This window comes from Balaenoptera musculus, chromosome 16 (genome assembly GCF_009873245.2).
Source record: "Balaenoptera musculus isolate JJ_BM4_2016_0621 chromosome 16, mBalMus1.pri.v3, whole genome shotgun sequence".
Taxonomy (NCBI): Eukaryota; Metazoa; Chordata; class Mammalia; order Artiodactyla; family Balaenopteridae; genus Balaenoptera; species Balaenoptera musculus.
The window spans coordinates 39,261,487-39,287,035 of NC_045800.1; the positions used below are offsets into that span (position 1 = coordinate 39,261,487).

At 39.1% G+C, this 25,549-nt stretch overlaps 1 protein-coding gene across 1 annotated transcript in view; it reads left to right on the forward strand.

Moving 5' to 3' along the window:
• The window catches only part of SGMS1 (sphingomyelin synthase 1), a 295,764-nt gene that overhangs the window by 116,591 nt on the left and 153,624 nt on the right, over positions 1 to 25,549 (forward strand). The window lies entirely within an intron of this gene.

A 25,549-nucleotide genomic window follows, 5' to 3' on the forward strand; every position in this document is an offset into this window, starting at 1 on the left:
CTACCCCACCCCTCTAGGTGGTCTCTGTGCTATGCGGCTGCTTCCCACTAGCTACCTATTTTACGTTTGGTAGTGTATATATGTCCATGCCACTCTCTCACTTTGTCCCAGCTTACCCTTCCCCCTCCCTGTATCCTCAAGTCTGTTCTCTAGTAGGTCTCCATCTTTATTCCCGTCTTGTCCCTAGGTTCTTCTGACCATTTTTTTCTTCTTCTTCTTTTTTTTTTTTTTTTAGATTCCATATATGTGTTAGCATACGGTATTTGTTTTTCTCTTTCTGACTTACTTCACTCTGTATGACAGTCTCTAGGTCCATCCACCTCACTACAAATAACTCAGTTTTGTTCCTTTTTATGGCTGAGTAATATTCCATTGTATATATGTTCCACATCTTCTTTATCCATTCATCTGTTGATGGACACTTAGGTTGCTTCCATGTCCTGGCTATTGTAAATAGAGCTGCAATGAACATTTTGGTACATGACTCTTTTTGAATTATAGTTGTCTCAGGGTATATGCCCAGTAGTGGGATTGCTGGGTTGTATGGTAGTTCTATTTTTAGATTTTTAAAGAACCTCCATACTGTTCTCCATAGTGACTGTATCAATTTACATTCCCACCAACAGTGCAAGAGGGCTCCCTTTTCTCCACACCCTCTCCAGCACGTATTGTTTGTAGATTTTTTTATGATGGCCATTCTGACCAGTGTGAGATGATATCTCATTGTAGTTTTGATTTGCATTTCTCTAATGATTAATGATGTTGAGCATTCTTTCATGTGTTTGTTGGCAATCTGTATATCTTCTTTGGAGAAATGTCTATTTAGGTCTTCTGCCCATTTTTGGATTGGGTTGTTTGTTTTTTTGATATTGAGCTGCATGAGTTGCTTGTATGTTCTGGAGATTAATCTTTTGTCAGTTGCTTCATTTGCAAATATTTTCTCCCATTCTGAGGGTTGTCTTTTCGTCTTGTTTATGGTTTCCTTTGCTGTGCAGAAGCTTTTAAGTTTCATTAGGTTCCATTTGTTTATTTTTGTTTGTATTTCCATTTCTCTAGGAGCTGGGTCAAAAAAGATCTTGCTGTGATTTATGTCATAAAGTGTTCTGCCTATGTTTTCCTCTAAGAGTTTGATGGTGTCTGGCCTTACATTTAGGTCTTTAATCCATTTTGAGTTTATTTTTGTGTATGGTTTTTGGGAATGTTCTAATTTCATTCTTTTACATGTAGCTGTCCAGTTTTCCCAGCACCACTTATTGAAGAGGCTGTCTTTTCTCCACTGTATATTCTTGCCTCCTTTATCAAACATAAGGTGACCGTATGTGTGTGGGTTTTCCTCTGGGCTTTCTATCCTGTTCCATTGATCTATATTTCTGTTTCTGTGCCAGTACCATACTGTCTTGATTACTGTAGCTTTGTAGTATAGTCTGAAGTCAGGGAACCTGATTCCTCCAGCTCCGTTTTTCTTTCTCAAGATTGCTTTGGCTGGGCTTCCCTGGTGGCACAGTGGTTGAGAATCTGCCTGCCAATGCAGGGGACACGGGTTCGAGCCCTGGTCTGGGAAGATCCCACATGCCGCGGAGCAACTAGGCCCGTGAGCCACAACTACTGAGCCTGCGCGTCTGGAGCTTGTGCTCCGCAACAAGAGAGGCCGCGATAGTGAGAGGCCCGCGCACCGCGATGAAGAGTGGCCCCCGCTTGCCGCAACTAGAGAAAGCCCTCGCACAGAAACGAAGACCCAACATAGCAATCAATCAATCAATCAATCAATCAATCAATAAATCTTAAAAAAAAAAAAGATTGCTTTGGCTATTCGGGGTCTTTTGTGTTTCCATACAAATTGTGAAATTTTTTGATCTAGTTCTGTGAAAAATGCCAGTGGTATTTTGATAAGGATTGCATTGAATCTGTAGATTGCTTTGGGTAGTAGAGTCATTTTCACAATGTTGATTCTTCCAACCCAAGAACATGGTGTATCTCTCCATCTGTTGGTATCATCTTTAATTTCTTTCATCAGTGTCTTAATAGTTTTCTGCATACAGGTCTTTTGTCTCCTTAGGTAGGTTTATTCCTAGATATTTTATTCTTTTTGTTGCAGTGGTAAATGCGAGTGTTTCCTTAATTTCTCTTTCAGATTTTTCATCATTAGTGTATAGGAATGCAAGAGATTTCTGTGCATTAATTTTGTATCCTGCTACTTTACCAAATTCATTGATTAGCTCTAGTAGTCTTCTGGTAGCATCTTTAGGATTCTCTATGTATAGTATCATGTCATCTGCAAACAGTGACAGCTTTACTTCTTCTTTTCCGATTTGGATTCCTTTTATTTCTTTTTCTTCTCTGATTGCTGTGGCTAACACTTCCTAAACTATGTTGAATAATAGTGGTGAGAGTGGGCAACCTTGCCTTGTTCCTGATCTTAGTGGAAATGCTTTCTGTTTTTCACCATTGAGGGCGATGTTGGCTGTGGGTTTGTCATATATGGCCTTTATTATGTTGAGGAAATTTCCCTCTATGCCTACTTTCTGGAGGGTTTTTATCATAAATGGATGTTGAATTTTGTCGAAAGCTTTCTCTGCATCTATTGAGATGATCATTTGATTTTTCTCCTTCAGTTTGTTAATATGGTGTATCATGTTGATTGATTTGCATATATTGCAGAATCCTTGCATTCCTGGGATATACCCCACTTGATCATAATATATGATCCTTTTAATGTGCTGTTGGATTCTGTTTGCTAGTATTTTGTTGAGGATTTTTGCATCTATGTTCATCAGTGATATTGGCCTGTAGTTTCCTTTCTTTGTGACATCTTTGTCTGGTTTTGGTATCAGAGCGATGGTGGCCTTGTAGAATGAGTTTGGGAGTGTTCCTCCCTCTGCAATATTTTGGAAGAGTTTGAGAAGGATAGGTGTTAGCTCTTCTCTAAATGTTTGATAGAATTCACCTGTGAAGCCATCTGGTCCTGGGCTTTTGTTTGTTGGAAGATTTTTAATCACTGTTTCAATTTCAGTGCTTGTGATTGGTCTGCTCATATTTTCTATTTCTTCCTGGTTCAGTCTCGGAAGGTTGTGCATTTCTAAGAATTTGTCCATTTCTTCCAGGTTGTCCATTTTATTGGCATATAGTTGATTGTAGGAATCTCTCATGATCCTTTGTATTTCTGCAGTGTCAGTTGTTACTTCTCCTTTTTCATTTCTAATTCTATTGGTTTGAGTCTTCTCCCTTTTTTCTTGATAAGTCTGGCTAATGGTTTATCAATTTTGTTTATCTTCTCAAAGAACCAGCTTTTAGTTTTATTGATCTTTGCTATCGTTTCCTTCATTTCTTTTTCATTTATTTCTGATATGATCTTCGTGATTTCTTTCCTTCTGCTAACTTTGGGGGTTTTTCTGTTCTTCTTTCTCTAATTGCTTTAGGTGTAAGGTTAGGTTGTTTATTTGAGATGTTTCTTGTTTCTTAAGGTAGGATTGTATTGCTATAAACTTCCCTCTTAAAACTGCTGTTGCTGCTTCCCATAGCTTTTGGGTCGTTGTGTTTTCATTGTCATTTGTTTTTAGGTATTTTTTGATTTCTTCAGTGATCTCTTGGTTATTAAGTAGTGTGTTGTTTAGCCTCCATGTGTTTGTATTTCTTACAGATTTTTTCCTGTAATTGATATCTAGTCTCATAGCATTGTGGTCGGAAAAGATACCTGATACGATTTCCATTTTCTTAAATTTACCAAGGCTTGATTTGTGACCCAAGATATGATCTATCCTGGAGAGTGTTCCATGAGCACTTGAGAAGAATGTTTATTCTGTTGTTTTTGGATGGAATGTCCTATAAATATCAATTAAGTTCATCTTGTTTAATGTATCATTTAAAGCTTGTGTTTCCTTATTTATTTTCATTTTAGATGATCTGTCCATTGGTGAAAGTGGGGTGTTAAAGTCCCGTACTATGATTGTGTTACTGTCGATTTCCTCTTTTATGGCTATTAGTATTTTCCTTATGTATTGAGGTGCTCGTATGTTGGGTGCATAAATATTTACAATTGTTGTATCTTCTTCTTGGATTGATCCCTTGATCATTATGTAGTGTCCTTCTTTGTCTCTTGTAATAGTCTTTGTTTTAAAGTCCATTTTGTCTGATATGAAAATTGCTACTCCAGCTTTCTTTTGATTTCCATTTGCATGGAATATCTTTTTCCATCCCCTCACTTTCAGTCTGTATGTGTCCCTAGGTCTGAAGTAGGTCTCTTGTAGACAGCATATATACGGGTCTTGTTTTTATATCCATTCAGCCAGTCTATGTCTTTTGGTTGGAGCATTTAATCCATTTACATTTAAGGTAATTATTGATATGTATTGTCCTATTACCATTTTCTTAATTGTTTTGGGTTTATTATTGTAGGTCTTTTCCTTCTCTTGTGTTTCCTGCCTAGAGAAGTTCCCTTAGCACTTGTTGTAAAGCTGGTTTGGTGGTGCTGAAGTCTGTTAGCTTTTGCTTGTCTGTAAAGGTTTTAATTTGTCCGTCAAATCTGAATGAGATCCTTGCTGAGTAGAGTAATCTTGGTTGTAGGTTTTTCTCCTTCATCCCTTTAAATATGTCCTGCCACTCCCTTCTGGCTTGCAGAGTTTCTGCTGAAAGATCAGCTGTTAACCTTATGGGGATTCCCTTATGTCTTATTTGTTGTTTTTCCCTTGCTGCTTTTAATATTTGTTCTTTGTATTTCGTTTTTGATAGTTTGATTAATATGTGTCTTGGTGTGTTTCTCCTTGGCTTTATCCTGTATGGGACTCTCTGTGCTTCCTGGACTTGATTAACTATTTTCTTTCCCATATTAGGGAAGTTTTCAACTATAATCTGTTCAAACATTTTCTCAGTCCCTTTCTTTTCCTCTTCTTCTTCTGGGACCCCTATAATTCGAATGTTGGTGCGTTTAATGTCGTCCCAGAGGTCTCTGAGACTGTCCTCAATTCTTTTCATTCTTTTTTCTTTATTCTGCTCTGTGGTAGTTATTTCCACTATTTTATCTTCCAGGTCACTTATCCGTTCTTCCGCCTCAGTTATTCTGCTATTGATCCCTTCTAGAGAATTTTTAATTTCATTTATTGTGTTGTTCATCACTGTTTGTTTGCTCTTTAGTTCTTCTAGGTCCTTGTTAAACGTTTCTTGTATTTTCTCCATTCTATTTCCAAGATTTTGGATCATCTTTACTATCATTATTCTGAATTCTTTTTCAGGTGGACTGCCTATTTCCTCTTCATTTGTTTGGTCTGGTGGGTTTTGCCTTGCTCCTTCATCTGCTGTGTGTTTCTCTGTCTTCTCATTTTGCTTAACTTACTGTGTTTGGGGTCTCCTTTTCACAGGCTGCATGTTCGTAGTTTCCGTTGTTTTTGGTGTCTGTCCCCCGTGGCTAAGGTTGGTTCAGTGGGTTATGTAGGCTTCCTGGTGGAGGGGACTGGTGCCTGTGTTCTGGTGGATGAGGCTGGATCTTGTCTTTCTGGTGGGCAGGTCCACCTTTGGTGGTGTGTTTTGGGCCTTATTATGTGGCCTTATTATGATTTTAGGCAGCCTCTTTGCTAATGGATGGGGTTGTGTTCCTGTCTTGCTAGTTGTTTGGCATGGGGTGTCCAGCACTGTAGCTTGCTGGTCGTTGAGTGGAGCTGGGTCTTGGTGTTGAGATGGAGATCTCTGGGAGATTTTCGCCATTTGATATTACGTGGAGCTGGGAGGTCTCTTGTGGACCACTGTCCTGAACTTGGCTCTCCCACCTCAGTGGCACAGCCCTGACGCCTGGCTGGAGCACCAAGAGCCTGACTTTCAACAGCGTCCACCACAGTTGACCACTCCCTGCTTCTAGTGGCACTCTTCCCTCCTAGGGCATCGCGCAGTCTCCTTGCTGCCTCATTAAATCTTAAACCACCAAAGAAAGAGTTAAAAATTACATGCCCATTTGCATTAATTATTGAAATTAAAAAGTAATTTTAAAGCGGTTTAAAGTAACAATGGTTGAAACAGAATTTGCTGGTTAAATCTGAACAAACTGAAATAAATGCCATTATCAGGGCATCCCAATGTTTTTAACCACTGCTTTGCGTGGGTGGCACAAAGAGGTTAGTATGAGCTTATATTAGCCAAGATGGAGAGATGAAGACCATCTAGAAACCTGAAACCAGTAACGCAATTAAGGTTTTGGAGTGTTATTTTACCTGCATATTTCTCAATGGAGTATATAAATAAAGTAATGTGTTCAAATTTTAAGGAGTAATTTAAAATGCATTATAATATTAATGGAACCCAAATCAGAATCCTTTATAGAGATTAAAAGTGTTATAAATGTAAAGTGCTTACGTGCCCTGAGTGGTCTTCAAGTGTTTTGATGACGAATTTGCACACTTTTAACCGTTATTTTAAAATCCATTTCCATTTATTTGGTTTGCTTAAGTTTGAAGTATGCATACATCTTTTCCAACTGCTTTAGGTTCCCAAGGGTTTTGTATCTTAATGTAATTTATTGGTAAGTCGGTAGAAACATAGCTAACTAATAGTGGTTATTTGGTGGGAATTTGGGTTGTATGATTTCTAAGTCTGTCTCTCAGTTTATGTGAATTTAAACAAGAAGCCAGATAAAGATGTAAAGTGAAAAATACCTAGAGAGGCTTCAACAGATAAAGTTTGTTTTTTTTAATATAGTATGTGAATTTAATCTAAGCCATACTTTAAAAGATAGCCATTTGGCATTAACTCTTTAATTAACTGAGAGAACAGAGAAAAACAACCTTGTCTCACAGTGTACTTCTGCTTTTTTTCTATAACTAGATGAAGTATAATTTAACCTACGTGACAAGTTATTGTTACCGCTTTTTGAATTTTGAAAAAAGGTACAATTTTGGACTAATGCTACTACTGCTTAGTTTCTGATATCCTGCCTACTCTGGAGAAGAATATTTATGTATAAGAAAATGCTATCTTGGCTACAGCGACACCTTTGAGATTTGAGGAGTATATGTATAAATTGTATAGAACAACATCTGAATAAATGAGGAAAGGCTATGCATATGTAAAAAGCAAAATAAAAGATCTTTTTTGTGACTTACCTCTTAGTATTGCTAAGTATTAGTATTACTACTAGTATTAGTAGTATTCTAGTATAACAAAACCTTCCTTCTCCTTATCATCATGTGCCATTCTTTTAGTGTTTATTAGGTGCTAGGCACATGCTAAGTACTTTATACAATTTTGCGATTCAGTTCTCCCACAACTTTAAGAAATGAGTATTCACAATTTCATTTCACAAATGAGGAACCTGAGGTTTAGAGAAGGTACTTTCCGTTCCTCAGCAGTGGCAATTTCAGATTTTAATACAAGGTGGTTTTGTGTCCAAAGCCTTTTTATCTTAGCTGCTTTCTTACAGTTACCTCTCAGAGGATGACTATTCAATAGACTCGGGAGAATCAGATTTGCTAACATTCTTAGCCAACTGCATAGGTGGGGCAAAAATTTAATTCAATTAACCAGTTTTAAAGTTAAATAAAGGATTGCTATTAGGATGGCTACTAAAAAAAAAAAAAAAAAAAACCCACCCAGAAATTAATAAGTGTTGACAAGGATGTGGAGAAATTGGAACCCTTGTGCATTGCTAGGGATGTAAAATGGTGCAGCTGCTTTGGAAAACAGTGTGGTAGTTCCTTTAAAAAATATAAAATAGAGCTACCATATAATCTAGAAATCTCAGCTCTGGATATATACCCCAAAGAATTGAAAGCAGGGTCTTGAAGAGATATTTGCACACCCATGTTCATAGCAGCATTATTCACAATAGTTGAGAGGTGGAAGCAACCCAGATGTCTATTGATGGGTGAATGGATAGACAAAATGTGGGATATACTCACAATGGAATATTATTCAGCCTTAAAAAGGAAGGAAATTCTGACACCTGCAACAACATGAATGGACTTGAGGATATTACGCGAAGTGAAATAAGCTAGTTGAAAGAGGACAAACACTGTATGATTCCATTAATATGAGATGCCTAGAGTAGTCAAAATTATAGAGACAAACTAGAAAGGTGGTTTCTAGGCACTGGAGGGGGGAAGGAATGGAGAGTTATTGTGTGATGGGTACAGAGTTTCAGTCTGGGTTGATGAAAAAGTGTGGGGATGGATGGTGGTGATGGTTGCACAACAATGTGAACGTTCTTAATGCTACTGAACTATGCTTAGACGTGGTTAAGATGGTAAATTTTATGCGTATTATATCACAATTTAAAATAATAGCTTAAAAAACAGGGGGGAAGGATTGAAGTGACTGCCTGTGAACTCTTCCCTGTGAAGGATAAAAGGGATTTTGATCTCAGTCACATACTTCTCAGGTTAAGTTATTCCAGCCCACTCAAACAGCATTCACTGGAAAAGCGAGGGTGGTGGAAAGTCATGGAGACCTTGAGTTTTATTTCCCTAACCCCCAACTTGCTTGGAGTCTTCATTCTCTTCATCTTGTCCAAAGCAAGATGAGTGGACTTTTCTTAGAAATTGAATTCCTTGGAGGGTGATATCAGCAGACTTTCACTCTGAGCGCTTTAGCAACAGCTTTCTCAGCCTGAGAGGAAAAGCCAAGGGCTCGCATTCAAATAGGTAAGCAAGATGCTTCCGAAATTGAAACCTGTAACCGTAACCGAGAGTCACGCTTTTCAGTTAAGCCTAGTGTTAGATGGTAGATGGATGAATCATCTGGTCTGAGTGCGTCAACTGAAGGACGTGGAATTCGACTAATATCTAGTTACCTTTGGGTTTATCTTACAGAATCTCACTGGTTCCATTCAGCTCCATATGGAAAAGTTTAACGTGATATAACAGTGAAGCTGGGTTGTCCTGTCTTCCAGCTTTAACACTCTTACGGTTGTATGTATTGTAATACTTGAAAAGAGGGGTTCTGACGTTTCTTGTTGGTTGACAGCTATTTGAGTTGTCACCGTGCAAGTAGTGTAGTGGTGAATGGAGCTCACCGTCTAGTGCAGAATGGTCCTTATTTGGCATCTTCCTATTTATAAGTGGGAGAAGTTCAACCAAGTATTGGGAGCATCTGGCAGAGGCCTTTACCCTGTTTGTGGGGAGAGAAGTGTGGGTGGAGCCAGAGTGCCCCCAGTTAAAGGGCTACCTCGAGAGTTTTGCACCGGGCTTCATTCCAGCAACACTGGGGGCCTGTTCTCACTTTTCAGAGGGGAGAAGAGTGTGGAGGTAACCAGGATTATTAGACCCCTCCCTGATTTAAGGCCTCTTTTACTACTGGATAGAAGCTAGAGTGGAATTAGGGAGACCAAAAAGGCGGCTTCTGCAGGATTGTACCCAAAGATGATGGTAATGATGGTAATGATAGTAGCCACATGGAGGGCTACCCGTATGCCAAAAGCTCTACTTGTCTTATCCTCACTCTATGAGCTATAGGTCGGTGACATTACCGGTGCCATTTCGCAGATGAGGAAATCCAGGAACAAAGAGGCTGATCAGTTTTTTTTAAGATCACACAGCTTGTATTGACTGGACCCAGGCTGGTGGGCAGGGCTGGGAGCTGGTAGGCAGGAGCCGTTTTCATTCTTCGAAAGCCATGTGATCATCAGGAATGTAGTGTAGGAAGGGGCAGAGGTGGTGGATTGCCTTTAAACTGCGGTTCAGGAGCCATGGGGCGTCCCTGGCCACACCTGTTTCTTCTCGGGATAGGTGATAGCTGTGGTCCAGTATCAGCTCAGGGCTGGCCTGAGCTTTGTGGAGGAATGGGCTGGTTGGGGGCATTTGCTGGAGCTGTGTGCTCCCAGACGCCTGGTTGCTTTTCTGGATGTGGCAGTGGTGGGGTGATGGGCGTTGTGTGTGTGTGGGCGGGTGGCAGAGTGTACAGTGTGGTTCTGATTCTGAGTGAGCTGTACGTGGATATTTATTGACGTGAGCAGGTTCTGTTGGTCCCCTAGGCGTTTGGTTGGGGGATGAAGAACAGCCAACAAGCGGCAGAGTGCTTTTTGTGATGTTTACTTTATGGAACATACTGTGCTTGGCACTACAACCTGTTTGACAAGAGAGGCAGCAAGAAATTCAGAGCCATTAAAGAATTATTTATACCATAATACAAACACAGCCTTTTCAAGTGTTTTGTAGGCCTGTTTCCTGCAGGGGTCTGTGGAAAGCGTGTGCCTCATCTACTAAAATTTAGGAAAGGTGGTTAGCAGTTTTGTAGAGAAGCAAGGAACTGTAATTCTCCACTTTGTTTTTAAAAATCTGCCTGCCTTGGTCGTGCTTATTGTTTAATGTGTTGGATTCAGGATTAAAGGAAAATTGACAGGTAGGGAGCATCTGCTCTTTTACTTTTAAAAAAAAATTAAATATGTCGTTTCTTTTTTTAGTTAAAAAATGAAATACAGGGAATTCCCTGGCAGTCCAGTGGTTAGGACTTGGTGCCTTCACTCACGAGGCTGGGGTTCGATCCCTGGTCTGGGAACTTAGATCTCACAAGCCGAGTGGCACAGCCAAAAAAACAAAAACAAAAATGAAATACATGCCCATGGTTTTAAAAAACTCCCTAAGCAACATAAAAGGATGTGGGAAATCCTCCTTTCATTCTAGTCCTCCCATGCCTTCCCCAGAGATAGTTTCAGTTTTCTTGTGTATTCGTCATATATGGGCTACGCAAATATAAACATATTCTGTATACAGTATGCACACTGTTCCATGCTGTGCTCTTTTCATTGTGTGATACTTCTTAGAGATGATTTCGTACCAGCACATATAAATCTATCCTGGTTTTTTTTTTAATTAATTAATTAGTTAATTTATTTTTGGCTGTGTTGGGTCTTCGTTTCTGTGCAAGGGCTTTCTCTAGTTGCGGCGAGCGGGGGCCACTCCTCATCGCGGTGCGCGGGCCTCTCACTATCGCGGCATCTCTTTCTGCGGAGCACAGGCTCCAGACGTGCAGGCTCAGTAGTTGTGGCGCACGGGCTCCGTTGCTCCGCGGCATGTGGGATCCTCCCAGACCAGGGCTCGAACCCGTGTTCCCCTGCATTGGCAGGCAGATTCTCAACCACTGCGCCACCAGGGAAGCCCCTATCCTGTTTGTTTTAATAGCTATAAAATTCCAATGAATGGAATGACTAGAATTTATTTAACCAGCCCCCATTTAGACCTTAATGCTTTTATAAACAATATTGAGAGGTATGTCCTACTATATCCTTCATTATTTCACACGTGTGAATATATCTATAAAATAAACTTCTCTGTCAAAGTATATTTAGATTTGAAATCTTAGGAGGCTTACTCTTGGGCTTAGTAAAGCTAGAATTTGAACATCTATGTGTGAAAGACCAGTCATTTTTGAGAATTTCATTTGATTAACTTGGTTTTTATCCTGGCAGCAGTTGTGAAAAGATGCTGTTTAAATACATCACATCTATTTAAACATTTACTCCTAAAAGTAAGGTATTTCAACCAAATGTTATTTCAGGCAGGTACAATTTAATCGTTAATTAAGCCCCTCCCTTGACAGATGGAATACAGTCTCGATTCTGAGCCCCCAGCCCCCCATTAAAATTTAAGAACTGCAAGCTAAGCATGGTGAGTGTGGAGGCCATTCACTTCCCTGATGAGAAACCTCGTGGTACTGGAATATGGGGAACGTATGAGTGTCTGTTAATGGACAGTCTTGAGCTTCCGAGGGACCTGCAGTTTACTGTATCCAAAGGGCTGTGCCGCTGCTCTGTAGTTCACCTGCACTTGTGTCACCAGTTCATGAGGCGTTTTTCTGCCAGCTTCACACGTGTTAACCTATCGGGTGGGCTGGGGGTTTAAACTTCTGATTAATGTCAGTGCATTTCTGCAAATGATGTTTGTTATTTTTCACCATCTTTCCAAAGTTAAATCTTATTAGCAGGGTGAGAGGAGTTTCAAGAAACTGATACTGGCTTTTTGTTTTTGTTTATGTTTATGTTTAGACTTTATGTTTATGATTATGTTTAGATTTTTCAGTATTTAACCAGGCGTGTGGAACCTGGACGCTTCTGGGTGTGCTGTGCCTCATTAGTCAATGCTATTAGTATGTCTTTAGAAAAAAACCACACGCACACTAGCGTATAGATTTGTTTTGCAAGACAATTTGCTAAAATGTCAGTTAATATCATTAAAGAACAGGCCCTACTTCTTTTTACTGATTGTTCTTGTCAGTGGTGATCTGAGATGGATGTAGTTACTAAGCTTTTGAAAGTGTGTATCTAGGTTCTGTAATGTGGTCTTGAGTGGCCATGGGGTCAGAGTACCCACTGAGCACCTGTTAATAATTAGCCCTGCACTAATAATAACAACAGCTAAATGCACTGAGCCACAACTCATCAAAACCCTGCACTTCTTTTGCCTGAGTTTTATGGGTAAGGAAAGTGAGGAGGTTAAGCTGAACACACAAGGGCCCACAGTTAGTAGAGCCAGGATTTGTATGTGGGCAGTTTGCTCCAGGCCCACACCATGATGTTTTATGTATTACTCTCCAAAAAACCCCTTTGAGGCTGATAATAATATTCCCATTTTACCTTCAGGGAGCTTGAGGCTCAGAATTAAATGACTTAACCGCAGGTCATTCAAGGTCACAGCTACTGAGAAACCATGTGGTCTGAGATCCAGATTCTTCCCTATGGCTCACAGTTGTTATTTAAGGGAAGACCTCATGTGTGGGCCTGTCCCACATATTTCAGGACTTTTAGCTTCCCTAGAACCCACTCACTAAATTCCACTAGGGACCTCAATGACTGTGCCAGCCAAAAATGTCCCCACATATTTCTAATGTTCTTCTACTAGGTGTCATATTTACATTTCTTAATTTCAAACTCGTCTCTTATCATTATACTGCATTGCCTCCCATGGCAATTTTTTAATCAACAGTAATCAAACTCAACTCTTGCTCATAATTTGGAATAGTTAGAATAATTGGAATAATTGTAAATGCAAATCATTTCAATACAGAATCACAGATGAGAGAGAGCATCTCACCCAGATCCCTGTCTTATAGTTTAAACACACACACACACACACACACACACACACACACACACACACACACCCTTTCTACCCACTCTGAAGCACAGAGGTGGCAGAAAAGACTTTCTCAAAGTCAAAAAAAAATTGGCAGCTGACTGGACTCAACCCCTATTTGTGCGGGGCCTGTTGGCATTTCTTCGAATTATCAGTTTGCTTCAGGCAAATGTATTTGAGCTGTGTTTGTTTTCTAATGAGTGATTTTGACCTTTCAAAGGGCGACATTTGGAGGGTTGATGTAATTGAGTTGAAAAGGCATACCATGGAACTGCAGGACAAGTTTGTGGCTATTTTGGAAAAGTTATTTTGCTCATGGTCTTTTAAGTAGTTTTATAATGCTGAGAAAACTGGACACTTCTGATGAGACTTGTCACTGTTACCTTAGCAGGTGTTTGTGCAGGCTTCCCCCAGATTTAAGTAGTATAAGAGGCAGGTTGAATAATCTCATATGTACTAATCCTGATGGTTCTCATGGAGGAAAGAATTTTTTTTTTTTTTAAAGTATTTGCTTATTTATTTATTTATGGCTGCGTTGGGTATTCGTTTCTGTGCGAGGGCTCTCCCCAGTTGCGGCAAGCGGGAGCCACTCCTCATCGCGGTGCGCGGGCCTCTCACTATCACGGCCTCTCCTGCTGCGGAGCACAGGCTCCAGACGCGCAGGCTCAGCAGTTGTGGCCCACGGGCCCAGCCACTCAGCGGCATGCGGGATCCTCCCAGACCAGGGCCCGAACCTGTGTCCCCCGCACCGGCAGGCAGACTCTCAACCACTGCGCCACCAGGGAAGCCCGAGGAAAGAATTTTTTTTTAACATCTTTATTGGAGTATAATTGCTTTACAATGATGTGTTAGTTTCTGCTTTATAACAAAGTGAATCACCTATACATATACATATATCCCCATATCTCAGAGGAAAGAATTTTTGGTGAATGAAAAATGTTATTGTTTGAGAACATTCACTTGTTCAGAAAATTTGTTCAGTGCCTGTTGTGTAGCAGATACAGTTTTAATTTCTGTGGATGAATTAGGCATAGATTTTGCCTGTTGTTTGTGGTGCTGATTGTTTCCAGACTCTTTCTGTATCTTCAATAAAAGACAAAAGATTACTTGACTACATCCGCTTAGGACACTATACAACTGTATTGTCCATTGTATAGGATCAGGGTTAGAGGTTAGTTCTGGTAAGCATCTTTGCCTGATGGTATCAGTCTCATTCGTTTACGAGTATGCCTCTAGAATATAAAATGTGTTTTTGGGAACAGATTTAATGAAGAAGTTGATTCATTATGCAGGAGGGTCATCAGATGATTATATCTTTTAAAAAAGCATCTCTAATGTCACAGAGTTCTTGGGTCTCAAATGTTGGTTGATCAGTTAAGTCACAGCACTTGAGGAAACTATGACCAATGCACAAATGTCTTCTGATGAATGCTGGGAGAGAATTTGCAGATGCTGGAATAAACTTTCTCTAAATGCTCTTACACAAATTTGGAGGTGTTGAGGGATATGCATTTCTTACTGACTGTGGAAAGAGTTCATTGAAACTGTTGACATACACCTTTCATTAGTGATTCAGAAATAGTAGAAGTTGTTTTGAAATCACCCAAGTTATAGTAACAGGAAAATAATTCTTCTCATCCTCATCTGCCTCTTCTTCCTCACTATTATTATTATTATTATTAGAGTAGGAACATGACTTGGGAAAAATCTGCTTGAATCAATAACTCACTTGGCAGACACTTAAACTGATTGAGAGCTATTTTATGTCCCTTTTACTTTCATGGAGGAGAGACCACTGATTAAAAAGCTTGATATTGGAGAGCTCTTAAAAAACAAACAAACAAACCAATAAAACAGAACAGACTTAGGGCATCTCCTGATATCCTGATTTATGTACATATAGTGTATTACAATACACTATAGTGTATTACAATAATTGATGTTCTTATTGATGACCTTTGACTCATGACAATCATGTGAAGCTGGCTTCTGAGTACTCTTCTTGTTTTTTTAAAAAAATCAGTAAATAGCCCCAGAAGTGTATTTGAGGAGGTAGGAAAATGTTTAGGATATAATGTGAGTGAAAACAAGTTACAAAGTAGTATGTATATATATCCTCAAGTTGGTAAAACCCAACGGCATTTTCCAAAATTTTACAGTGAATCTGGGTAACTCTTATAAAAAAATATTATTAGAAGTTGGGGTGGGGGGAATCATAATTCTCCACAAAACAGTGAGTCAACCATCTCAAAATAGAGGAGGGGGCAGAGGGCAAAATGCAGAAGAATATTTAATAGTTTAATAGCCTGGAAACATGTCCACATGTTGTGACATGATAAATGATTATAAAACAGTGTGTATAGTCCTAAATTTGTAAAATGAATGAATTTATAAAACAAGAAGTACACAAAAGTGTGTATAAAAAGTATATAAAATACACAAAATTATGCCAAAAATACACAAAATTTATACAGGAAGGAAAAAAGTATTTACTTAAACTGTATATACACCAGAGGAGCAAACAGATATCCTCTTCCTTCTGGTGTTCTAAAGAAGGGCTGGAAAGAAATATTTCAAAATGGTAAGTGATTCTGACTGACGGCTAAGGTTACTGGTAATTTTTCTTGTCTGTGAGTATCTTTATTTTCTAATATCATTCAGGGAACATCTGTTACTTTTGCAAACGGGGAAAGTAAGAAAAAAATGTAACATATTTCAGGAAGATCTTCACTTACTAAAAGAGAAAACAAAAAATGAGCCTAGAAAGTCACTTTTCTTTCATCTGGGCAGTTAAGTCTCCACTTTATTGTTTGATAAATGAGCCATTTAAAGATTTTTGTTTTAACCAGGTCTCCTAAGGCAGGCAATGCTTTGTAGCCCATGGTTGTTACTACTTTAATGATGCAAACTTAAAACATCAGGGCAGCGAGTGAGTGGATGAATGATTCTCGGGCAGTTCTTCACGTCCTCAGATGACATTTAGGCGGTGAGGCCGCCTTTGTCTTTGCATGTGGCTGGCCTGGATGGACACTTAACTCTTGGCTGAGGAATAAACCCAGTGGAGGAAATTCAAGAGCCAAGCCGAGTGCATCATTTTCCCTAGGATGTTAATTTCCGAGATCTAGTCCTTGGAGTTCTGAGAAGTGAGAGAAGTGTGTTACTGCAGACCTTTCTTGGAGATTCTCAGTGCTCATTAGCATATTTAAAGTTCTGAGAAATTCTGGAGCAAAGCGGCAAAGGTAATTGCTGCCAAAGAAGGGTTTTTGTATTTATTTATTTATTTATTTATTTATTTATTTATTTATTGACCCCCGCGGTATGTGGGATCTTAGTTCCCCAACCAAGGATCAAACCTGTGCCCCGCTGCAGACCTAACCACTAGAGTGCCAGGGAAGTCCCCAAAGAAGGGTTTTTAAAAAGTGGAATCTGACTGACTTCAGTGGAGTGGGGAGCCGGGTGGATGAGGCTCTGAAAGAAAAGAGTAGTCCTTGAAGAGGAAGAGAATAAGACGTTATGCATTAAGGGGGTCCCTGCACAGATCTGGGAGTGGCATGAAACTTGGAGTTCTCCAAACCTAAGGATGTGGTTTCAACAGTAGTAGTTTTACATGTGCTTGAAACTTTAAATGGTTTCCTGCATAGTTGTCACATTTTATAAATTACAATGACTTATTTTAAGTCTTAGAGACTTGTGACTTTGCAAGTGATTTCAGCTGCATAAATCATTAGTGGAAATATATTTTCATGCATCAAATTTACTTATGTCAAGAAACTCCTATTGATTTTCATTTGATGGTTTTTTTTTTTTTTTTGGCTGTGTTGTGTCTTCGTTTCTGTGCAAGGGCTTTCTCCAGTTGCGGCAACTGGGGGCCACTCTTCATCGTGGTGCGCGGGCCTATCACTGTCGCGGCCTCTCTTGTTGCGGAGCACAGGCTCCAGACGCGCCGGCTCAGTAGTTATGGCTCACGGGCCTAGTTGCTCCGCGGCATGTGGGATCTTCCCAGACCAGGGCTCGAACCCCTGTCCCCTGCATTGGCAGGTGGATTATCAACCACTCCGCCACCAGGGAAGCCCTGATGGGTTTTTTAAAATAACATTTAGAAAAATGAATGATACAATTACTTCTACTCACTGTTTCTGTAAAGTAGAATCATTTGGCCCTGTTTTCTGCTAATGTCTGTACTTTTTCCTTTAAAGCATTCATATCAAGTGATGAGTAGAGAACCTTAATTTAAGCCCCCTATTTTGAGGAGTTTAAAGGTTCCAAGAATTTTTTTTTTAATTGCCTGCATATATGTGCCTTGCTTTGCTAATTTACATGTGTAGCTATTTAGCTCAGAACATTTAAGGACAAAAGCAACAGGATAAGAGCAACAGATTGCAACCAAGATTATTCTTTTTTTCTGAATAAATGGGATTGCTTAACTTGGTAGGTAACGTGTCCCACTTGTCTTTGTTGCATGGATCTGACTGTATTTTTTTTTAAATTGGGGTATAGTTGCTTCATAATGTTGTGTTAATTTATGCTGTACAGCAAAGTGAATCAGCTATATGTACACACATATCCCCTCCTTTCTGGATTTCCTTTCCATTTAGGTCACCACACAGCACCAAGCAGAGTTCCCCATGCTATACAGCAGGTTCTTGTTAGTTATCTATTTTATACATAGTAGTGTATATATGTCAATCCCAATCTCCCACTTCATCCCAACCCCCCCTTTTCCCCCCTTGGTGTCCATACATTTGTTTCCTACGTCTGTGTCTCTATTTCTGCTTTGCAGATAAGTTCATCTGTACCATTTTTCTAGATTCTACATATATGCGTTACTATAAGATATTTGTTTTTCTCTTTCTGACTTACTTCACTCTGTATGACACAGCAACATGTAAATGAATGAAATTAGAACACTCCATAACACCATACACAAAAATAAACTCAAAATGGATTAAAGACCTAAATGTAAGACTGGACACTGTAAAACTTAGAGGAAAATATAGGAAGAACACTCTTTGACATAAACCACAGCAAGATCTTTTTTGACCCACCTCCTAGAGTAATGAAAATAAAAACAAAAATAAACAAATGGGACCTAATTAAATTTAAAAGCTTTTGCACAGCAAAGGAAACCATAAACAATACGAAAAGACAACCCTCAGAATGGGAGAAAATATTTGCAGACAAAGCAACTGACAAGGGATTAATCTCCAAAATATACAAATAGCTCATGCAGCTCAGTATCAAGATCTGACTGTATTTTTAGTTGTGTTTTTCTCACACACACACACACACACACACACACACACACACACGCACACCACTGTTTTCTATGTGGATTTACTTGGATTTTATTTACATCGTATCCATTAAGAAGTGGATGCATGATATACATCTACGGCGTTGGGCTTCAAGGCTTGCTACCCACTGATGTACATAAAAGGCCGAGAATGTAACTTGCTTTACTGGTGAAGTTGCTGTGATGTCACTGCCATTTGTTTGCCACTGAATTGCAAAGATCTGGCTCCCAAATAGCACAGACCAGTTATTCATAGCCTGATAGGTTATACTGTGACCAGTTGCTGTGAGTGATAGAAACTCTTTTCTAGGTGTTTATAACAGAGCAATTTTTAAAATGGATCATCATTGCTAAAGAGTAATTTTCAAAAAGTTAAAAAGTATTGCATGTAGGTATAAAATGAACGTATATCATAGTTTTTGTTCAACTTAGGGAATTAAAGGAGAATTTGAAGAAATGAAAACAAAGGAATGCTATAATGAATTTATTAATAGATAACAAAATTGATTTAAAAAGAGCAATAAAACGTAACGTTTGGATTATCTTTCCTTCCAGGCAGATCAAATTTTATTTGCATTCCTATGGATAAGAATTATTTGGAACTACTGTCTGTTTTATAGAGTTGTAAAATAATAGTCGGTCAAAGGTGCGTAGCCCTATTGACTCAGAAAATCCCCAGAAGGCCCTCTGGGTGATGTCTAGCACTCACTGAAGGGACAGACAGACACCTAGGGCTCTCTTTTGTCCATTTCAGAGTCTTGGACAATTTTTCCTGACATTATTAAAAAAATACTTTTCCAGCAATTTCATTCTTTGAATACTTATAGTTTCAGACTCTGAGATTAATGCTCTTCTAATTTGTTCAAAACTGAGTGACAAGAATATTTAAAATGGGTATTTGGATTTCCAATGTCTTGTTCTGTTACCATTCCTCCTCCAAGCCCCACTCCACCCAAGTAGAGTATTGAAAATATTACGGTTAAGGTGGTAGCACCATCTGATCTAAGTATTTCCTCTAATGACCAATCAAATAACACTCTCTGCTTCTTACTTTCTTTAAGGGAGAGGTAGGGCATTGTAGTATCATTTTATATTTTAAATGAAAAATAGAGCAGTTGAAAACAATATGTAAAATTCTAATATTCTGTGTACAAATGGGATAGCCTGGGAAGTGACACATTTTAAGAGTCTTTACAGGAAAATTTGTAGTTCCAATTATGAATTTAATAGATGAAAATTCATCATGTGACAGCCCAGGTAATACAGAATGTTTTCCACCACTGCTCAGAAACTGTGCCCAGAAGTAGAATCCTCCTTGGTCTGAAAGGGATGTGTTGATATGCCAGAGGCTGCCTGTACTGAGATTATAAACCATAGGAGAGGATTTATAGACCTTCTCATAAATTGACCTTATTTTATAGCTGAGAAACCTGAAGTCTAGAAGAAAGAGGATGTTGAAAAAAATTTGACCTCAGATTTCTTACTAAGTGATATGAGCTGTTCACTTCCTAAATTAGTCTAAAAATGGGTGCTTTAATTCTAGTTAAGCATGTCAATAGTAGGTCTTCACGTAAAAATTTAATTTAGGTTACTTTCATAGGCTCTGTCTTTCAGTAATTTTTAGGTTGCAAAAACCAGGTTAGTTTCACTCAAGAAAAGGTAGAGGGGTGAAGGTGGAGATCAGGATGTAGCTCTCCTGAGAATCCCAGATTAGGAAGTGGTTCAGGTTCAGCTCTCACTTTCTATGGCAGACTTGGCTCATGACACTTACCCTGACCCTGAGTGTGCCTCTTGACCTTTTACCCCAATATCTAACTGGCAATTTCCTTTAGAGTTTCTTAATTCCAGTTTTTGAGGCAGAGAATCTTGATTGGCTGGCCCCAACTTTTTAGCCAATAAATGCAAGTCAAAGGCTCCTGGCCAGCCTATGAATGGCTGCATTTTGGTCAGATGTTTCTCCAGGTCCAGTCAGCTATGGCTGTGTGTGGGGACTTGTATCAGGTGATACAGAAGATGGCAGTTGAAAAGTAGCTGAGCCTGGGTGTGGTAGAATCCCCCAGAAATAGGAGTGGGTGAACTGACACTGTGATATGTCTTCTGCAAATTCAATTTTAGTAAATTAGTTGATTCTCAGTTAAAAAAACGTTTCTCATAATCTCCCTTGGAACTGGATTTAATGTTTTAATCTGTTTCTATATTGGAGTACATTTGGGATTTCTTTTTAGTTCATCTTATATTCTTATTAGCCAGCTAAATTTTGCCTTTTTTAGGAACACAAAAGACAGTTTTTGTGACTTGCAAAGTTTATTATGGTAGCTTGGTTTGACAATTCATGCTGAATTTTCTTTTGAAGCTCTAATGTTACTTCAAAGTATTTAAAAAGGAAATTAGAAAATTCTCTTTGTTGTGAGTTCCTTTAATTTCCATGAAATATTTATTCTCAGTATCTGAGAAGAATCCAGAATCAAAAGGCAAGGCATTTGGATTCATTTTTAAAGTAGTTCTTATATTGCTGACCTGTATATACTGTATGTTTGGGATATGGCATAACTTATATTTATGAGACTTTCTGACTAGTTAGGGAGATAGTGTGACTGTTTCAGCGGGAGACTGCTTGGACAATGATAGATGAGATGTGGTTTAGATAATTTTTTAAAAGGCGTTATAGTTTTTGATCCTATTTTACTTGAAACTTTTTTTGATAGTGACGTAAGACTGTGTAAAGATGGTTTTACTGGAAGGTAAATTATAATAAAATATTATGTGGACGTAATTACCAATCCAGAATTTATTGGTGTGCATATAATATTTTGAGAAAAAAGTTCTTAAGTCAAAAAAGAGCATGTGGACAATTCCTTCATTATTGCAAATAAGCTTATTTCCATTGTTCTTACTAAGCCCCGTGACAGACATGGGCTAACAGTGTGGGAGCAGGGTAGGCGAAGGACATTATAGGGAATTGCAGGGGCAAACATTTAACAATGACTAAATCTTTCGAGGGTGTGTAGTAATCCAGTTTTGATAATAATGACTAAGTGAGAAAAGTAAGGGTGGCTGAACTGAGGGCTTGATTTGATATAATTGGTAACAGAGAAACATGATAGGGTTTTGTTGGGTGCTCACCAGTGTTTGTCTAGGTACTGAGAGCATTATACTGGGCTGGCCAAAAAGTTCGCTCGGGTTTTTCTGTAACATCTTATGGAACACTGGTCAAGTGTGGCTTGTGCCCTCAAGGAGCTGTACAGTAAGAATGTACTGTAGCGAAGGGGAGAATAAGACTTCCCTGGAGTGTGGTTGAACGTGTTCTCCCTGGTGAAGAACACTGGTCCCAGCTGCTAGCAGAAGGAAACCTTGCAGTATCTCCAGCAGGAGACTGCGACTTTCAGTCGCCATAAACTAGACAGGATGCCTGGGGATTTGCAACTGTAGTTGTCTTCTTCTGATTCTTTTTTTTTTTAATTATCATCTATGATTTTTTTATATAAATTTATTTATTTATTTTTGGCTGCATTGGTTCTTCGTTGCTGCACGCGGGCTTTCTCTAGTTGTGGCGAGCGGGGGCTGCTCTTCGTTGTGGTACGCGGGCTTCTCACTGCAGTGGCTTCTCTTGTTGCGGAGCACGGGCTCTAGGCGCGCGGGCTCAGTAGTTGTGGCACGCGTGCTCAGTAGTTGTGGCTCACGGGCTCTCGAGTGCAGTGTCAGTAGTTGTGGCGCACGGGCCTAGTTGCTCCGCAGCATGTGAGATCCTTCCGGACCAGGGCTCGAACCCGTGCCCCCTGCATTGGCAGGCGGATTCTTAACCACTGTGCCACGAGGGAGGTCCCGCAACTGTAGTCTTAAGACAGTAAAGGTTCTTCTCCAAGCCAAGCCAAGAAAGAAAGAAAAGGTTCTATTAAACTGTGTTTACTGAGAGTTAAATATTAGAGGAAGAAAGCCCTAACTTTGTACTTTGGATTTTGAACTCTTTTAAAGTAAGATTTAATTTGCATAGCACTCTGTTTATGAATGAGAATGAGGACACTTTCAGTGGTTTTTCCTATTCTTATAAAGTATAATTTTAATAGAAAATTTAATAAAAACAGGAAAATATAATTAAATTGATGGCGTGCTGTTATTGGTCTCACTATAGTATTCAAGTATAATTACACACCGTTTTCCCCCTGAGAAGTAGCAACTGAATCATAATAATTCAGTTTGGGACAGGGCTGCCAAGAAATGAAGCATGCCTGCTGCCCTTTCTGTGTCTTATGTCTATGAGCCACCTAGCAAGATGAACCACTGCCCTCCCTGACCTAAGAGGGAGTCATAAGCCTTGAAAGGACTGGCCCTCCTGCAAATACAAGCTTGTAGAGTAGGAGTTTGCCATGCTTTAGAGAATGTTGTGAACTTGAGTCTTTTCCTTCCTCAGCATTGCTTCTGAGGCTCATTCCTTTTTACTTTGAATCTTCTCCTACTTCAGTGTAGTTTTTCTTGGGAGGAAGTCAGCAGTAGTAAAAACACAGGAGTTTGGGTATTGCTATACCAGCATTATTGTGAATAAGGGAAGCGTACCTTACTCTGTCCCCACTCCCCCCAATATTCTTCTGAATGTCACTGGGTTAATGTCTACAAAGATTCTTGCCTTACTATACCTAGTCTTAATTGAAAGTTTAAAGCCACGGCCATCTAAGTGTAATTTGGATACTTTTTTTCCTGCTTTACTGTGCAAGGTGAGCATAGTTAACTCTCTTACTCACTAGTCCCAGAAAGAATTCACATGGTATGTTCACAGCATGTGTCCACTGTAAAATCAAGCCTGCAGCTTTTACTGTGCTTTCCCTGTGCTAGAGCTGGTATAAAGACAATCACCAGAGAGCTCTCAGCTGCTTTAGCAGTTATCTAATCCATAAAAAGAGTCCATCCAGACCTATTTTTATTTCCTGTCCTCAAGCCACTGGCTAACAAGAAACTTCTCCCCATCTCACAGAAGGAAGGCATGTTGATATCCTTTGCTCAGGACATATCAAAAACAATTGGAAACTGGAGAATAGTGAAAGAATCACTAAATGATTTGGAATTGAAAAGCAGATTTGGTTGCTGTCATGTTTAAGCCGGAACTGTCCTGTGTTTTTGGCATTCGACACACTTGATTTGGGACCTTTTCCTACTTCCTCGCATTGAAATCTTGGACAAGTTTTTGACCTTGGACAATTCTCTGACCTTGGACAAGTTATATAACCTGTTTGGGCCCAATGTCTGCATTTGATAAATTGGTGATCCTAACCTTTCCCTGCTTGCAAGGTTCTTACAGGATTAAATGTGAAGACATTTCATCATGTCTGACAATCATAGTTATTGACATTGACATATTATTTTGTATTTATCAGTGAGGATGCAAGAAGGCCTTATCACATAGTCTTATAACAACTTTTTTTAGATATTTTATTTCCTCTGCCTCTCAAGTAGCAGATTAGAAAGTTCCCTTTTTGAAGAGTGTTCTCATTTTGGCCCCCGCTTTTTGAATGTACTTATGATAGAATTAGATATTCATGCAGGTGTGGTGTATCGTTTGAAGGTGACATTATCATAGGTTCCTCAATAATTTTTGGTGGTAATTTGCCTTCTGTATCTGTGACTTTCTCTGAGGGACATCATGTTCTTTGGATTTCCACCCTTGCAGTGAGAAAGCATTCAAAGTGGATAAAACAAGTTAACATGTCAGAAATGTACACCTTGTGAAATTTAAGGATTTCTTTTGAAATTTCTCCTTTGAGGTACAGAAAGATGAGTAGGCCTAGTTTACATGTAACAGAACCATTCAACGTTTTGGTAATTCAGAAGAAAGACTTGATGGAATTTGAATTACTTGGTTCTTTTCTTATAATGATTCATGGACAGAGACAATACAATGTATTCTGTATCCAATTACAATGGCTTCTTTTCTGTGAACATTTTCCTTTTTGTTTTTGGTATCCAGCCCTGCATACAGGCTGTAAAGAGGAACAGCTTTGCATCACCTACTAACTATTTAACTTTGTGCACTATACTTTGCTTTGAGACTTAATATCCTTATCTGTCTACAGGCAGATAAGATATGCTGTCTTCAGAGCAATCGGAAAATCAAATGAGATGATGCGTCAGTAACTTGGTCTAGCTTCTTAGACTAGTAGTAGACTAAACATACTTGTTTGGTAATTATCTTTATTTTATAGGTGTTCTTATACCTATAGAAAGGAGGTCCAAACTCCCTTGTCCCCCTCCCCTCTTCCCTCTGCTCCTGCGTCTCACATCTCACTTCCAACCGTACATACCTCCTGGACAATAGGAAGAAAGGCCCTTTCCCTGCTATTTATATCATAAAACACCTTCTGTTTCCTACGGTCTCTGGAGACCCTGCAGGTTGACTTCAGACAACCATGCAACCAGTCAAAACATCTTCCGCAGACACATCAGCATCTTTCTGAAATAATATCTTCTTGCAGTCTGTGACTACTTGCTTCTCTCTTGCATTTTATTTTGGTCCAGATGCAGAGATTCTTAGACTCTCAGACAGATCCTTGATCCAACAGGCAAAACTAGTGTGTGGTATTCAAAGTCATGGCAGTGGTGACCTTTGGGGAGAGTGGTGGTTACACGTATGTGTTCACTTTAGGAAAATTAAGCCACTCAAGATTTCTGTATGTATAAAATACATTAATACAAATGTTTATTAATTTTTTAAAAGGGTACTTTTTTGCCTCTTTCTGCAGGTACCGTAGTTCACATGTATATTCACATATATATTTTTGAAGGGCTATATTTAATTTTTAGTTGAGAAAGTCTTTTGTGAAATTCAATGAGGAAGCATTTCTAAGCTTTTAAGATGAGGTGGGTTAAAGTCTATTTATAAGCTCTTTGATCGTAAACATATTTATATGGTGTGTAGTTTATCACAGGATACTGAATATAAACATGTTGCTACCATTTTTACTCCTTTTTTGCTTAATTCTTATGTTTTGAAAACATGCCTTCATGCTTCTTTATCTTTCTCTGTATTGCCAGTTAGCGGTTATTTAGCTGCATGGTGAGAAGATAATTTATAAAATATATGATTCTAGAACTCGTGATACCGTTAGTTACACTTGGAATGCAATTTTTTATTGGCATTGACTTTACATGCTTGCTTCTGCATGGCTTTGCTTTGTAAAGCTTACTCTGAGTACCATGACAGCCAGAAATTAGCCGGGAAGTGGGA